At 40.2% G+C, this 17,390-nt stretch overlaps 1 protein-coding gene across 11 annotated transcripts in view; it reads right to left on the bottom strand.

The window, feature by feature from the left end:
* LOC3291124 (proteoglycan 4) overlaps nt 1–6,486 on the bottom strand; it is a 122,451-nt gene extending 115,965 nt beyond the window's left edge. For 10 of the 11 annotated variants that reach the window (XM_061656307.1, XM_061656308.1, XM_061656312.1 and 7 more), the window contains exon 1: nt 5,408–6,486. The gene's annotated coding sequence lies outside the window, so the exon portion shown is untranslated. The remainder of the gene's footprint in view (nt 1–5,407) is intronic. The other variant, XM_061656317.1, reaches the window with a different exon arrangement.
* Nucleotides 6,487–17,390: the final 10,904 nt, after the last annotated feature.

Below are 17,390 nucleotides of genomic sequence, written 5' to 3'. Positions count from 1 at the left end.
AATAACTATCGTCATTGCAATACACTATCTCCTTCACTGCTTATATAAACCAATGTGTCATAATCTCTAACATATCGCACTAAATCATAACGAACAGTGGCCCAACACATTGTTTTATAATCCCTTTCCACACAACAATCCATCACTCCTTATTCCCTAACGATGCAAACAACTCATCGGTGGTGTATTTTCAGGTCATCGTGTTACTTGCGCTATCACACGTACATATAAATACACGTCCCGAAGCATGAGAAAATCAAACAAATCAACCCCATTGACCCAAAATTACTTTCTCCCACCATCACACCAGCCACAAAATACTTGAAGCGTGATCAAACATAAATCACCTTCCCTTTTCGTTCCTAGGTTGCGTGGCCACAATCAAACCCAAGCTCGCGCAACGCGCTAAACCTATTCGTGAGCTCTCTCCAAAGAAATGCACTCCCAAACTGATCACTTTCAGGAAACGAAAATGCCCGTCCCTAAATACCCTGGGAGGCGAGACTTGGAGCTATCAGCGCCACTTCAACTCGGCTAACTCACCCGTCGGCCCGTCGTTTGACACCGATGCAACCCTCACGGATTATGAAGTCATACGGTACGCGCGTGCGCTTCTCCGCCCGCAACATACTAAACACACATGCGCGGCTCCAGCGACTTCGCTTACGTAAGCAAGGTTCGTCGCTTTGGACGGTTAGATTACTTGAATTTCTCCCCAACGTTTGTTCGTTGATTACCTGTTCGACCGGAATGGTACGACGTGCAGGAGGGGCTGTCTTACATTTATTTCATGCTAACATACGTTCGGTCCGCCAGACACAAGACTGATCTCTTTCTCCGCGATTTCGGTACGATTTGGTTTCCAGCGGAAAAGGTTACCGAAATTATGGGTCCCCCACAACATATGAAACGGATCGGAAACATAAAACCTAACGATCATGGATCGGAAATGTCTGCTTTGGCATGTTTGCAGTGTTTGAAGTCGTTCATCTGCATGTTCATGCCATTCTCGTGCCGCACGACGCCTTAATCGATTATCAGGCTTTTTTTGCAGCTTTGTTTAAACGTTGTTAGATCTTTCGGATCGCCAGAGAAATGGGCCACAATATTTGCAAACCGTAACTATAATTAAGGTTAGGGAGATCATGCATAACTTCTCTTTGACTCAATGGGATCGCGTCTTTTGTGGAGCGATTCGGTTTGAGCTTTCATTTTGGTATCAGTTATATTTAGTAGTAATACAAAAAGTTCACTTTTACAGATATATTTTATTAATCGATTCCATAAGTTATGCCTATATGGAGATGACAGTATTCAGCATCACGCAAAAGTCATTTTTCATGCAGCTTCTGCTGTCATGAACGGCTAATTAGTAGTCCAAACTAGCATGTCATAACTATCATTAAAATATGCTTTATTTGCCGATTTGTTGCACTGTTGCTAGAACAATTTCCAGTATTGCTAAGAATTGCCGCTCAGGCGCGACGGTAAAATTAAAATCACTGCTTTTCAATGACAGAACACACGATCGAGAACATTTAAACCTCAATCCATCCGTTCGCTATGGCACCCTTTTTTCTAAACACCAACAAACGCTTACTGTTGGCGCACCTTCGCTCGAAGCCTTACAGCTGGATGGGATTGGCTCGGCTCATTGTTCGGGCCGTGAACGCGTTGTAATTAGTCGCTGGAATTTCTTGGTTATTAATCACTTTCTGCTCCCGGTTTGTCGCCTCCTCAAGGTCCCGGCGGTGTTGCTCAGCTTCGAAGCGTTAATTCTATAGCAAACCCAGAAGGGATTGCAGCAAAACCTTAGCACGAAGTGTTTGTGTGCGTTTTTCATTCGCTTCGTGTTGATTTCCTTTCACAAGAGAGTCCTATCAGACTGTCATTAATCATATTAACTAGTGCGAACCTGCTTTTCTAGGCGCAATTTCTATTCCAGTTGGGTGCTTTATATTAAACGAGCTAAAGTATTACAAATTTCAACTTATGTCATTTGTTATTCAAATTCTGCAGGCACAGTGTACAAATTGACTGAACAAATTGGTTGCCACAAAACAAAAACAAACAATCAAAATTGCATCAAACGTTTCCGTTTCAAACACACAATCCATGGTCCGGGAAAGTCATTGATTTATTTTTCCACCCTGGGTGGGACGATCATTTAACGGCAAAGCTTGGTTCACACTCAAACATTCACTTTACCAAAGGCACCACAATGCTTGTGTGAAAAATTGTCCGCTGATTTGAAAGCAAAGTTCATTTTTGTTTTTTTTTTGCCGTCGGTTGCCAATTTCCGATCACAATTTGCTGCTTCCAAACTTTAACAAATAAAAAACTATCGCTAAAATAAACACTAACGCAAAGTGTTCCCTATGCCATATCATAAAACACGTATGGGAATTTTAATTTATTACAACAAAATTTGTGTTTTTATCTTCCCATTCTATCCCCGCAGCACAGCGTACAAATGGCCCAGTGAACTCAATAAACAGTTCAGAATCAGAATAGCTGTTTTCCTTTGTTTTTACTATCCAGCATGCACTATATTTTTTTCAATTTCACTTTTTCTTCTCTGCAAAATTTAAATTTATGCTACCGCTGACGGATTCCCCACAAATGACGGTAATGGTAGTGTCGGCGGTATGGCAACTCTTTTAACCAATATTTAGCGCTGCACGATGGCTATTATTCTTTTGTCGGCTGGCTCCTACAAGTACGCGACTTTAGCTTATGACCAGACCATGACCGTACCGACCGGCCCAGTACGTGGTAGATGCAGCCCCGACCCAGAGGAGATTTCGTTTTTGCTTTTCGACCAATTATCACCAAAAAGCGAAGGTCTGCATCGAAATTATCCAAAGCAAAGTGAAAAAAATACACACACACTCACGTGTTTCATCTCCACGCCGATGAAAAGAAACTAAGAGGAAAAAATTAAGCGTCCCGCGAGAGGAAGAGAAATGCTGTGTAGCAGGAAAAACTTTCACTCTTTCTTGCCGCACGATTGGTTTCGGCTTGTTTGGTTTCGATCTCGCTCACAAAGAGTGGCCCGGCGTTTTGGATGATGCAAAATGGGGCAAACGGAATCTTGCAGATGACTTTCATGGTCGCTGCTACTTGGTTGTGGTTTTGGTTTGCTTTCTTAGCTTTGCTTGTCTTAATTCGGCTCGACAATGAAGACAATTGTTTGCCAGTTGGAAGGTTTACCGTTGCGGGGCGTGATGGGTAGCAATGCCAATCAGCAAGAAAAGAAGTATGATTTATGAAGGTGTGGAAATTATATTCAATACCTAATTATTTTTCTATCTTTAGAGTGTGTCAGTATTCAGTAGTATTGGATGATTGTGAGCAATGATCTGAAGAAAATGTTTAAAAAATACAATCTACAAATTTACTCATGAAAAATAAAACACTTTACATTCGTGAAATAAAAGAGTTCCTTGAACATTCACATAATTAAAAATCTGTTAAAATATATTTAAGTTAAACATTTTAACGAACAATAAAAACAATAAAAACAATAAAACAATAAAAAAAGAAAAACACGATGATGGGTAAACAATGAGCAAAAATATGTTTTTATGTTAGTATTCTCAACTTTAACACTTTTTTTTTTTCATTTTTACAGATGTAGCAATTGCAATCTTGTTTGATTAAAACTTCCAAGACCTTCACATTTTTTTGTAAATAATGACAAAATAAACCAGATATCTAAAAAACTAAAATATACCTTTTAAGATCTATCTTAAATCCGACACTAAGCATAAGCATAAAAACCAGTCAACTTTATCGAATTGCTGTCTCTGGAAAACTTTTTCATCTGTTATGCCATCCCACTGATCGAAATTGATAAATCTTTTCTGCCAGCAGACCCGATAATGATTGCGCATCAGGCACTACCCGTACCAAACAACACGATTAATGGTCTTGCACTTATTTTCGGTTCACACAGCATATTTTCGATTATTTCATTATTTTCAAGACACTAACTCTGGTAAAAAGCTAAAGGTAGCCCACCACCGCACAAAAGAAAAAAAATTGATTACCCGCTGCTCTCTGTTGGGGCTAGCTACGATTATGCTCTAAACTTTCAGTCAAATTTCACTTTTCGTTCGATGCCGGGGTGCGGATTAGGTGAGAAATTTTTGTTACTTCTCCAAGGCTAGTTTTTTTCCCTCTCGCCTTTAATTTGCTGACGTAACAATGTTCCCGGAGTTTTGGAACTATTTTTGCGTGTCATACTTTTTGTTGGTTGTGTTGTGTTTATGACGAGACTGTAAGTAATACCATCCTCATAGGCAAGCATCTCATGCCGTTGTCACAAATGATGGGAATCGCTGGTTGCACTTTACGACCGTGCATTGTTTAGTCAGGTGCAGCTAAAAGATTCATTACACTACGCAATCGAGTTATGCTAAGAAGCTGTGAAATAATTATAAACCACAATCAACCGCGTGAATACCAGAAAGTGGAACATAGCGCAATATAGGCCATTTGCCAAAATTTGATGCATTTACAGATCACAAACACAAGAATAAAGTTCCATCTAGTATATTTTTAAAACATTTAGTTTGAATTATTATATACCTTAAAAACGTCTATAAATCGGTAAAAATGCATCATCATCAAATGATCACTATATCATGGATTAAAGTATTGATTCAAACAATACAGCCAAGCAATCCTTCGAGCAGATCATAAAAAAAACCACAACAAACCATCAATTAGATAACACCACCTAAATCATTCACATTCCTTTTCTCACCTGTTAAAGGGCCTCCCTTGTTCCTTAATGAAGCTATAAACTGACCCAACCATTGCCCATCATCAGCGTTCACCGCCAGTCTACAACACACATTCACACACATAATAAATTATGAAACCAGCTGGAAAAAAATCCAATCCACACCGGCTTAGTTAGCAGCACTGCTAGCTTGTTAGCAAATAATATCAAAGCGCCCTCGCCCGATCGATCGGTTTTCCAACCGCATGATAGGATATTGAGCCACCTCGCCAGCAAGCGAAACGAAAGACTCATTGCAATGCGATCGCAAAAGAAACGAACCGAACCGCCTGAAACGCGAACAAAAGTTTAAATTCAACCCAAAAACCGAAAAACGGCCAAAAGGCGCGCAAAATAACCACTCATCCATAGCGCACAGAAACCGATCAGCGATGCAACATGCACCACCAGTTTTGCACACTTGCACAACACTTACGAGCTACCCCAGTAAGCGATAGAATGGCGTGGAGACAAACTATCGCCTTTAAAACCAACCATTTTTGTTGCGATTTTCATACAAACCACCAGAAAAGACACTTTTTCTATTACAATTGCACAATCTAAATCGTTGCTAGATATTCAAATTGTGTACGTTTAGCTTTACAGAATTCTACTTACCTTATTTAATGAGCGTAACAGTCGTTTTGAGCCCTTCTCGTTTCGTACGCACGTGGCGCTGTTGGGATAGCTAGGTTGGTTGGCGCAAAACAGAAACGGAAAAATTGAAATAAAACGCCAACAAAACGCACAATACAAACAAACGAACAAAAATTGTCAGACTTCGTCGACTTCCTGCTATGAGCGCGGTTTCGTTCAAGCTTCTTTCTTTCTTCCCTCCCGAATGCTAGGAATGCTCGTGCAGTGCGCGAAAGAAAGAAACAAAAGCGTCAAAGCAATTTCTTTCACCTTTCCGACGGAAGCAAACGCCCCACAACGGCTTACACACGCCTCAGACGTAAGCGCTCGCAGCGCAACACAAATCACCCGCGAGTTTCGATCTCTCTAGAAAGGCTTTCTTCGCGCTTCACCAATACACGCATCCGCACGCTATAGGCGGGCTTTCACGCTGCCTGAGTGCACTTTCTTCCCAAACACTAAAACGAACCCACCTTACGGGGTTCACCCTTGGCACAGTAAAACCTCGCAAAAAAAAGTCACCAGAACCGTCGCAATGTCACTGATTGGTACGCCACTGGCTCTAGCCTTCCGAGCGCCGAATGTGGAAATCGTATGATTTCTCTTTCGCCGAGGAAAATGTGTGCCTTGCCTTACGGAACCTTGCACCGTACGCAGTGCCCGCAGTGAAATCGAAAACCTTGTACGAAAGCGAAAGGCTCGCCAGACACACCGAGGCACTTGAATGTTGAATTTCACTGTCACTGTCAATGCGTGTTCTTTTGCACCTTTTGCAAGGGGAAAAAAGGTGGGTAATTTATTTCGCACCCACGATCGGTGCGTTTCTTTGCTCACACACACACATACACAGAAGAATCAAATCCTTTTGATCCTTAAAAATCCAGAGGGGCGAATTAAAAAGCTCAAGCTACGCACGTGCGTATCCTGCTGTACACCTCGTCCGAAACGGAGGCTCGGGAATGCGAGCAATGTTTGCGCACACACCGCACTGTCTTTGTCGACTAAACGCGTGAAGCACGATCAGCGTCGCATCGAGTCTGTTTCCATGGCATCGCACTGAATCATGCTGGCCGGGGCGCATCGGTGAATGCCGCCGTGTCTGCCGACCGCTAGTGTGAGTGCGCCGGAGAGGGAGAATGAACCGTTGACGGTCACAGACAGCGCGATCTCGTTCCTTTACACGCTTCCGCTGCAGGAGTGGTGAGTATGCGGACACTCACCTTATATTCACCACCGTATTCCGATCGGTGAACTCACTTTCTCACAGCATTTGAGTGAAGTGGCGATCGTTCGACGACTACGTGTGATCATGCTGCAGAGGGGATTAGCTTATGCTGTTTGGGAACTCATTTTACCCCCTACCGTAGGAAGCGACGAACTGACCGTGGTGAGTACACGTGGTCGTGATCTGAGTGTCAGTTGGCGAAGGGGAGGTTGAGCTGAATACTTGTGCAAAAGTAAATATTTGTTGTTGTTTGTACTGATTTTCTAACGAACTGATAACCAACTCAAAACAATAACACAAATAAATAACAATAATAATGCGGTTAAATAAAACCAAAACACAACGATGAAGTTATTCAAGTTTTTTTTTAATTTCGTATATTTTTATCAGTAAATGTTGATATTTTCATCAGGTCCTATTATATTTTGTTTTCTTTAGTTGATATGGATTATTCTAATTTCATAAGCTGTTAAATAATATCCAGTTATTCATTCCACAACAACCATCACCAATGTCCGTACTCTTGTTGAGTCGCAGATCAAAAAGAGAAATCAGTTTCCAAACAGCAATAACTGTAATGAAATAAAAATAAGAGATATATTTGAGTTTTTGTTCAACACTTTCATAGAAAATATTAGAGAAATACACGTTTAAGGACCTCTTATACCACTATCTTTGAAATCCAGATCAGGTTCATCGCCTCATTGCACGTTGAAGTCTTCTGTAACGCTCAATCTAAAATTTTGGCATTGAAATCCATATCGGAACTTATTTTGGGTTTAAAATGTGTGCTATTGCTAATAAAAAATGTTATAAAGTATGCTGGATAAAAAATAAGTATATAAGAAATAAAGCAATTGTCTTGCGCAAAAGATTCGTTGACTTTAATTTATTAAATACTTTTACGTTCAATGACCCTTGAGATATTTGCATGCCATGGTTCGTGCATAATGAATGTTTTTTACACAACATAGCGAACCGGTTTATAAGAATGTATAACGCAATCAATATAATCTTCTTACGCGATTTTCAATTCCAAAAATTCTTTTCAGAACATACACATTCCTGCATTTTTTCGCACTTTAATTTACACCGAATGCATATCACTTGCTTCTTACGCAAAGCTCACTGCGCAAATGCACCCCGCGAGCAGACTAAACTGATAAAAGTTTTTTTGTGATTGCTTCATCTGCTCCTTCTTGATGGCCCATTATTTTTCCATTTACAGTTCACACACCACCCAGGCGACGATCTCATGAGCGCGAAGAAATATTTGCGTTTAATTTGCACCAATGTCAAACGCAACCATAAACTGCGTACCGCCCGCTGTTTGAGCTGCTTGCGGTCACGGTCCTTCCTTCGGCAGAGGTCGATTTGTATGCTTTATATAAGCATGCGCATGTGCTTGCGAATAAATAATGGTCATGAAATTCGATACAATGCATCTTCTCAGTGTATATAGTCTGTACCGAAATCGTTTGATTGATTGAGATTTCTTATCACCGCTGGAATGCGTTCAATTGTAGCTCATGTAATAGCGTTGTTTATTTACCATACAAGATGGTTCGTTTCTCTCAGCAGGGATTAAGCGAGCGAATGATTGCATCTTTTGGTTGATTTAGCAGGTAAACAATCTGAAGTAGCTCCTTTGCTTCGCATTGGAATTCATTTTTCGATGAAAAACTTGCAACCCTTTCATTTCGTAGAGATGAAAAATCAAGCCACAAGCGTTTAAATTTCACTTAACTTAACTCAATTTAATACTAGATCATTTTCAAACACTTTTGTTCAAGAACACTTTACGCTCCGAAAACTACACATATAATGAGATAACACTGCTTGGTATTTCAAACTTCACTGGCGCACATGCTACATTTTATGATACTTTTATATTGGTACCAACGAACCAGTTCGTACGGATATATCCCTTTATTCCTAAGAAATCCTTGCGATCCCTAGCTCATTTGAAACCGTTCCCTACCGTACGGAAAATTGATGATTTCTCTCGCGTCGAGCATGCCGAACGTTAGCTTTTATTTATAAATTATTCTACTCAGATCGACCCCCTCTACCCTCTAACCGAAGCAGTTGTCCAACCCATGCCGTGCCCACTGGTTCGGCGCTCACTGACTCACAGCGCAAAATCTTTTCCTTGCGTTCATAAACAACACACACGTGTGCAGCGTTGAGAACAATCGTATACACATACTTTGATGATTCTTGACTATTCTTTTCTGTCTTTAAGCTAAATGTGAAACTCGCCTTTCATAAAAAAAAAACTACACTAGTCGAGAGCGCTCCTTTGCTTACCTCCCAGGATCGATTGTTTCGCTATAAAATTTCACTTGAAGCGTTCGAAACCTATCGCAATCGATTGTTGCCATCATCCCACGATGTCGAGACGATGTTTGCCCTTTTTTGTTGTCTACTTTTATCTCTTTATTCCATTGCTTCCATTGCCACCTTTCGGTATCGCTGCTCTTTCCATACCACGAGGATGCTTGCCACCACTACCATTCTGGGTCTTTTGTCGTGCTTAAAGGGAGACATTTTCCCGAGCTTTTGCAAATATAGTCCCCCGCGTATCAAATAATGATCGGCTAGGCCACCCCGGTCTTTCGCTCTCTGTTGCTCCAGTACAGCGAACGCCACACCATCCTAGCCTACAGCATGAACAGAGTAAGATGGTGCGCTATCGATACGAAACGCCATGCACCACGAGGAGTGCCGACATTCCAATTATGGCCCGGTACCGGTGCCACCTTCGATCGGACGCGGCATGAGCAGACGAGGTCTACCCGTACCGCTCAGCACGAAGGAGCGGTCCGACGGCATTAGAACACACCGCACCACCGCCAAATGAAGCGATCGGGAGAGCTTTACCGACACATGCACAGCAGCAAACCGTAACAACAACAACAGAAGAAAAAAGCAGCCCACCTTCCACTCCCCACCGATAGCCGGGCCCAAATCATTCCACGCAGAAAAGAACGCGAGCGATTGAGTAATGGCAACTTCGCAGCACGGAGGATTCGATGTTGTAAAGGTGTTGCAGAAGAGCAGCACCGTCAGTAACACAAAAAATATCCTAAACATTTGCTCACAAATCGAAAACGAAACCATCCCAGGTGCTGGTGCCGGATGATGATTACGTCAAATGTCAAACAGCTGAATGGCGAAACAAACTTTTCAAACGTGACGCCATTTTAGCGAGACAATTGAAGTTCGCTCAAGAGCTTAACACGAAGATGTTAGGCTGAGTGTTAGCGGGCGCTTGTTGCAGATTTTATCTGAGAGTATCCCGAGGCAAATTCTTTGAGCTGTTATTCAGGCGTAGGAATTCTCGCTGATAATGAGTCCGATCATGAACTAATCCTTACGTGCTCTGATACTTCTAAATTGTTTGTCTTCTTCTTCTTCCTTCTGTTCTTTAACTTTGAAACCTACACCATCATGCCAGCCTAATAAAGCTATTCTAGACTGATTAGTAGTACCACGCTACCGGATAGTGAGTTATTACTACGGAAGGACAGTTCGGAAGGAAATGACTCCCGTCTGACCTTTGAGAAGCCAGCGCAATTCCCACCAATGAAAAAAGCTGAAAAAGCTAGTTATAAAATAAAATTATGCTGTACAAAATAAATATTGCTATTTTTTAACTAAACAAACTACAAGTTTTTATGTATCACCATAAGTATATAAAATGTTTTGTCGAATCTAACTGGAAATATGCTCGTTTGGATGAGTATTCTTGTTAACTTGAGTTTTTTTTTCTTTAATCCGCGATTCCTTAAAATACATCTTCATAGCCATGTTAATTCCATTCTTAAAAGACGCCTTATGATCTGCGTTTCATTATATGCAAATAGAATTTGCATCTCAAGCCGTTGCTAATCGCGATCATTGCATGTTCACTCACCCAAGTACATCGTGCTTTGTAATGATCCCAGGCCATATCTGCCAAAGACAAATGATTAAGTATGACAACTGTTCGTTTCCCATAAATGTCACTAAAATTACCCAGAACGTGGTTTAGGTTCTGCAGCGGTAAAAATTAAACAGCATGCCCAAAACATTTATCATCTCCCAACGACAGATGACCTGTCTTTTAAGGGCTCGTGCATGTCCGTGCACAAATACTCTCAACCATTCTAAGCATACGGCTGAGTGTATACTTCGTATTGGTTTTTTACTTCTTTACTTCTTATTTGCAACAACACACTAAACAACAACAGCACCGTTTAATGTTATTGAGCAGCTCGGCGCCATTTAACATACCATAATTCATGCTGATATTTCCCTTGCTTCGTTCCTTTCCGTGACGTGCAACATCTTTCGCGTGTTTGCTGTTTCACTCTTCCCACTTCACGAGAATCGAGTCTAAGCACGAACCATGTCCGTCTGTGCTGATTGTTTTGCTAACCAGAACCAACACACCCCTGAGCCTTGCCGATCTCGGTTTTCGATGGGATAAATTCATTGATCTTCGATCTTTCTCTCGTTACGCTAGTGTAAAGAAAGACCGCACCGCGAATGCGCATCGAATGTGAACATCACGCTACCAAAAGGCTAAGATCGCACGTGATTTCTTTTTTCTGCTGCTGCTGCTCGCCTTTCCCATCTGTTGCGTTTGTCCTCGGTGTGCCTTCGTTGTTCACCTCAGCAGATGCGGAACCGATGCCATCAAACGCGAGCAGTAGTTATCCTCCGATTGGACTTCGCTGCTCCGAGGCTTCAAACGTCACGATTTTCCTTCGATCGCACTTCCAACGGACAAATGTGTTTTATTTTGCTGTGGGTTTGGTTTGTGAGCTAAACACCAACATTTCATCCACGTTTGGAGGACTGAGGAAAACAGAGAATCCGCCGAGAGGAGTATTGTAATTGGCTCTTCAGTTTCAATTAAACTCCATTAAGATCAAAGACAGCGGATCGGTCAAATGGACTGTATTGTCAAATAATCAGAGTTTTAAGACAATAAATATCATGACAATATGGCAAATTTTGAAAATACAACCAAATCCGTAATATCGTTCACCTAAAAAAAATGTGGCACACTTTTTTTACTTGGCTTAGAAGTATAGATGGTGACTTCAGAAATTATTTACGCAATGTATAACATAGGCTCAAATTCCATTGCTTTTTTTCCTTCTTTCAAGTTTCAGTTTATTTTACAAAGATTTTGTAATATTCCAAAGATACATGTAATAACCTAAAACCCACTTACCAAGACTACACGATTGTTACGCTCTCTTAATCGCTGGAGGTTATTTCCTGGTACGAAGGGGTTACTGCTTTCAACTCTATCCCCCTGCGCAGGGTGAACTAGAATAAGCAATATACGCCTCCCGCTTCGAGGCGTCAGAGGTGGCGACGCCATCTCGCCAGCCACCTAGACTTTGCCTCATTTGCTAATAGACCGATCGCAAGCGCAAGCAAGGCGCCTCGAGCACCGCACCCTCTTAGCGCTGATGTGACGTATGCGGATGAAGGTGCGGTAAATTCGATTCGATCTAATGACCGTCAGGACCGTCGGAAGGGAAGGTGTGGGATTGGCCGCACTGGTAAGAAGAATGATCGGTAATCGGTGAAGCATAGTGAGCGTTCTCACGGACTGATGCGGGTTGACACTGGAACCAATGCGAGCTGTAGGAGCGCTCCTAAGTGTCACCGGGTTGAAAGGTGCCATGATATCGCTGGATCTACATATATTTTTTTTTGAAAAACTGAAGAACATGTAATTCAGGAAAATTTATCATTTATGATTTGTTTTTCTGTATATCCTTCAATAATTGCCTTAAGATTATTTAAATTATAGTATGTATGTATACAGCTAACGCAAATTATTATTTTTTAATTAATCGCTAGCTCCTCTCAGATTATCGAAGGTAATTAAATACATTTGTTTCATTTTTTTCTGTCCAATCGTTAAACTGCACCATAAATCAAAATCATACAAAAGTTAACACGCACAGTGTAACAGCCCACATGCAACGAAGGAAACGGTCAGTTATACTCATGACAGGAGGTTGTCATCGTGTTTGTACTGTTGCTTTAACCCCTGCTGTTGCACGCGCATGCACTGCAGTTCAGTACCAGCAGCAGAAAAATAAGACCTCTTAAATACCCCGCCACTTACAGTTGGTAAAGAAAAAAATAACAAGGTTTTGTTATTATATCATGAAATACTACAACAAATACAGCATTTGGATAAAAAACATTCTCTGATTTTTAGAGATTTAGAACTATACTAAGCATCAAACCAGCAAACAGATCCAAAATACATAAACAATAAAATTAAAAGCATGTCTAAACAAACCCATCAACGTTCAGTATCGTGCCAGATTTGCCACCACATTTGTATAACATTAAACCTCTGCAAAATAAACTCCAAAATAACTTCGCTCTAATGGCTCTGCATGTTAAGCAGAGGGTAGCAGAGCATAAAAAAAGCACAAGAAAAACCCCAGAAAAATTAATCCCATCTCAAATGTTTTTCCGCCCCACGACAAGACGCGACACATTCTAACGGCTCGCTTAGGCACCGTTTTAAACGACGCCATCAGTGGCAAAAAGAATTTTCTAATTAAACCTGAACCTTTTCACCTCCCTTGCGTTGCATTTCCGGGGGCGTTCGTATCGAGTTTAAAACATTTTAATTAATTTTGCGTGTCATGGCTAGGAATTTTCCGTTTCGTTTCTTTCCCACGCTTCTGATTTTCCCAATTACTACCGTCCGAAGGATCGGATGGGCCCGTGCGATATGGGTTGTGCGATGCGTGTGTTGGTTTTCTTTTATTACAAAATGTTTTTAATTTTACCGAAAAGTGTGTACGGTACATGTTTGGTAAGATGACGAGAGCCTGCAAAAGCGGTGTCTCAGTTTACACACCCCCTAGCAACGACGCTCATTACAAGTCGGGATGTGTTATTGAAGCTTTGCTTCTGCTCGAAATGTTCTTTTTATCTCTTCTCTACGTCCTGGAAGTGTAAAAAAATGCTTTGTTCGTGAACATCATTAAGGGATTTGGTTTCAAATTGCATGGCAACGTTCCGTCTAATTGGATGTAATTAAAGAAAAAGAAGAAAAAATAATACGTGTTTAAAATACAAATTATGATTAACTTTATGATTTATCATATCGCAAAATGGACAAGAAACAAAACAAAATTCTACTTGCAGAAAGTATATTAAGGAAAATAATGACTTCGTTCACGGGAGGGCTTCTTTGTCAACTGCAAGACCTGGTAGACTTTTCCGCACACAAATTAGTGCCATAGATAACATAAACTATTGCGCATAATGGTTTGGTGCTTTGAGAGTTACACTTTTTACCGTCAAACTGAAAAGAAGAAACATCAGTCGTCCTGCTTAGATGCAACCAACAGCCATTCCATCATCTTCCATCAGTTTCTACCGCCAGCTCGTGAACGTTATTGCTTTATAAAAGATAAATATTTATCGTTCGAAAATGATTACCCTTCATTACACTCGACGTAGTCGACACAGATTCTGACAAGGAGCGTACATAACAAACATTGACAGGCTGGCAGTGCGGGACGTTCTAGCAGCCCGGAAGTCCTTCCAATTTCCGGTCAAAGGAAACGATACCAAGCGATACGCGGTGTACTTCCTGATATTAACAAACCTTCAACACGCACTGGGTATAGGAGAAGCACAATGGAAGCAAAACATAAATTAGTGTGTCCTATTCTCAGTTTGCGTGAGCTTCATACTACAAGACAACATAATGATGAAGACTGAAGACTGGACTACAACACAGTTAAATGATGGAACTTATAACTATAAACAGAGGTGCAAATGAATGAGGGTGACAAATGAGGTGTATGGTAACTGACAACAAAAGAATTAGAAAAACGATCTTACCCCAAATGAATGAATATCGTGATATAATATTTTAAATATTGGATTGTATCATAAAATAGCTTTTCATAATTTCGACGATTTATTTTTTTTGTCTACAATTATGTCAAAATAATCCAGCAGTTAAATTCAAATCTCTCAGCACGCTCTTTAAACGCTCTTGATTCATGTGAATAACAAGTTATTTTGTTTTGACGTTTCTACCCGATAAATAGTTTTTCACAATTTTCAGAAAAAAAGTTCACTCATATGCGTTACATAACTGGTATGACCGATGTTTTACTAAATTGCAAATTATTTACTGAAATTGGAGACATTCACAAAAAAAACTAGTTTTTCTTAAAACGAATTAAAAATATGGCGTTTAAAATGAGTTTTTGACCTAGATTAGCTCAGCCTGAAAAACATATAAACAAACGCTCGATATCACTTGTTTATGCATGATTCCTTTTTAAATATTTTCAATTTTTATTTTGTATGAAATCGATTTTGTGTTGTATGTTTGTACTTTGTTTGTACAAAAACGTTTGTTTGAAGACTAACTAGCAGCTTTCGGTGCTCAACTGTTAGTAGGCCATCGAAGCTGAAGGATAATAATGCTGAAAACCAGCAAATTAACCAAAACCAATGTTTGTGGTATTCTAAAATATCCAATTAATTAAAATGATCAAAAAGCGTAGAACCAAAATGTACAAACAAATTCAAAACAGGTATTTGTTCCGTTTCAATAATAACAAAATAATCAATAATGGCATTTAAACAAAAGGGCCAGGAGTAAACCAAGTGTATCTCCGACATCTACATTAACTTCTAATATATTTAATAACATCAAAATGCTGTATAACTAGCAATACGGCCTTTTTGGACCGTTCTTCCTGAATAAAAAGAAAGATGCATAACTATAATATTTTATTTAAAAAAAACTGTGCGAAAAATACTATCATTTGGCTGATTCGGACCGTACAGCGTCTGGTTATGTGATTGCGTCAATAATCAACTAACATTATCTATTAACCTGTAATAACTGATATTAAACGAATTTTGCTTACCATATTGGCATGCTATTTTGTCCTTTTGCTGAGAAAAAAACGACTGTCTGACTTTCGCTTGACATTATACATTTCACACATTTTTTTATATTAATGCATCGTTCTCTGAGAGTTTTTAGGTCAGTTTTACATAGCAGAATAGCGTCTTCAACGATGCGTGATTTTTTTCTAGTAATTGGTCTAAGTGGAGCCTACATTGAGTCAAGAAAGTGTTCCAAAATCATGAAAATCTCGGAAACTTTTCTTAATTTCTTCATTTCGTAGGCAAAACGACCTAAGCGGTCATGAATCATCTTATACAGACTTTCAGGAGTTATCCGGGAAAACTCCATTCTAGTCTTGAATCCATGACGGACACATGTATACGAGTTAACGTGTGTACCATGAGACCACCTCTGCTAAAACCGCATTAAGAAGCACCAATTAAGTCCACTTGTCGTGCTACTGTCTATTTCTAATTTTGCACAGGTACCAGTGACTTGGTAGAGATTTTTTATCGCTTAGATTTAATAATTTCTTGTAACTATCGCACCGGGAGTTCAACGAAAATATTACACACTTTTGCACGACACACGACCAGCAAGTAAACAAGATACGGAGCTCAAAATTTAATCAATCAATCCAGCTTAATTTGTTTTACAGTTCAAAGTATTTTCTACTGTAATTGACAGCTCTCCACTGGATGCCATTCGAGGACATGTACAAAACTGAACATTAAACAAGGTTGGTCGGAACACATGCAGAACAGAAAAGTTAAAGTAGAGATGAGACTATTATTTTTAAAAAATAAAAAAAAAACAATGTTTGTTACTTTCATATTAGTAGCAAGTAACGGTATCTAGTGATCACTTACGAGATTAGATTCAAATGGTGCCAAAGACGTGCAACAAAAACAGGTCGTCGTAGGAGGTATGAGCACTAATAAAACTCTAATATAACTAATAAATACTAACTAGCTACCAGTACTGGTAGCGAAATGTAATGTAATAAAATAAGAAATCCTACTACTGCTAATAACTAGTTACTTGAAACTATAACCAGTTATAGTTGGGTAGTCACATCTCTACTCCAGATATCTTTCTCGTGCGACTTTGTCAAGTCGGGATAACCCTCCCCCCGTAGTCACATACACGAACCTTTTAACCGGTCAGGTGGAAAAGTTACTAGAGCACGATGTAAACATGGGTGGAACACAGCATGACCACAAGCATGGGGTTGCAAGTAGGATGTACTGTAATGTTTTAATACTCGTGTTTTAATCAATTAGAACTCACCCTGCCGACACCACAGAAAGAAGGAGTGGAACTGATTATCGAACTATCCGAATCCGATCAGACGCTGTGCCGCTCATTTCCAGCAAAATTCGTACCCACTTTGACCCGCCTCTAAGTACCCGGTCTTTGGCATGACATGCGTGTAAATATTCACCCGTGACTTAGGCATGAACACATCAAACAACCACGAAAGACTGTAATTAAAAGGGCTCGGTGGTAAGTACACACCGAAAAAGAGCACCCTTTTTTGCTTACTTTCTGAAAGTCACACGCAAACGCCTGATCTGTTGCCAACTTCCAAACCTGATATCATGCTCCGACTTATAAAAAGAAAACCCACACATACACACGCACTACTTAGCTACTGTGCTGCGGTCCGAAGTGTACCACGGTTTTCGATAATTTACTGCCAATTAATCAAGCCAACCCTTCTTGAATCGATAGCCGTGATTTTGCACAAGCCAATGTGTGTGAGCAAGAAACTGTGCTGCCCGCAGCATCAATGCCTGACGCTGGACCGTTTTTATCGCTCG

The sequence above is a fragment of the Anopheles gambiae genome, chromosome 3 (genome assembly GCF_943734735.2).
Source record: "Anopheles gambiae chromosome 3, idAnoGambNW_F1_1, whole genome shotgun sequence".
NCBI lineage: Eukaryota > Metazoa > Arthropoda > Insecta > Diptera > Culicidae > Anopheles > Anopheles gambiae.
Note: the sequence above shows the minus strand (reverse complement) of the source record. Positions and strands in the feature narration are given on the sequence as shown.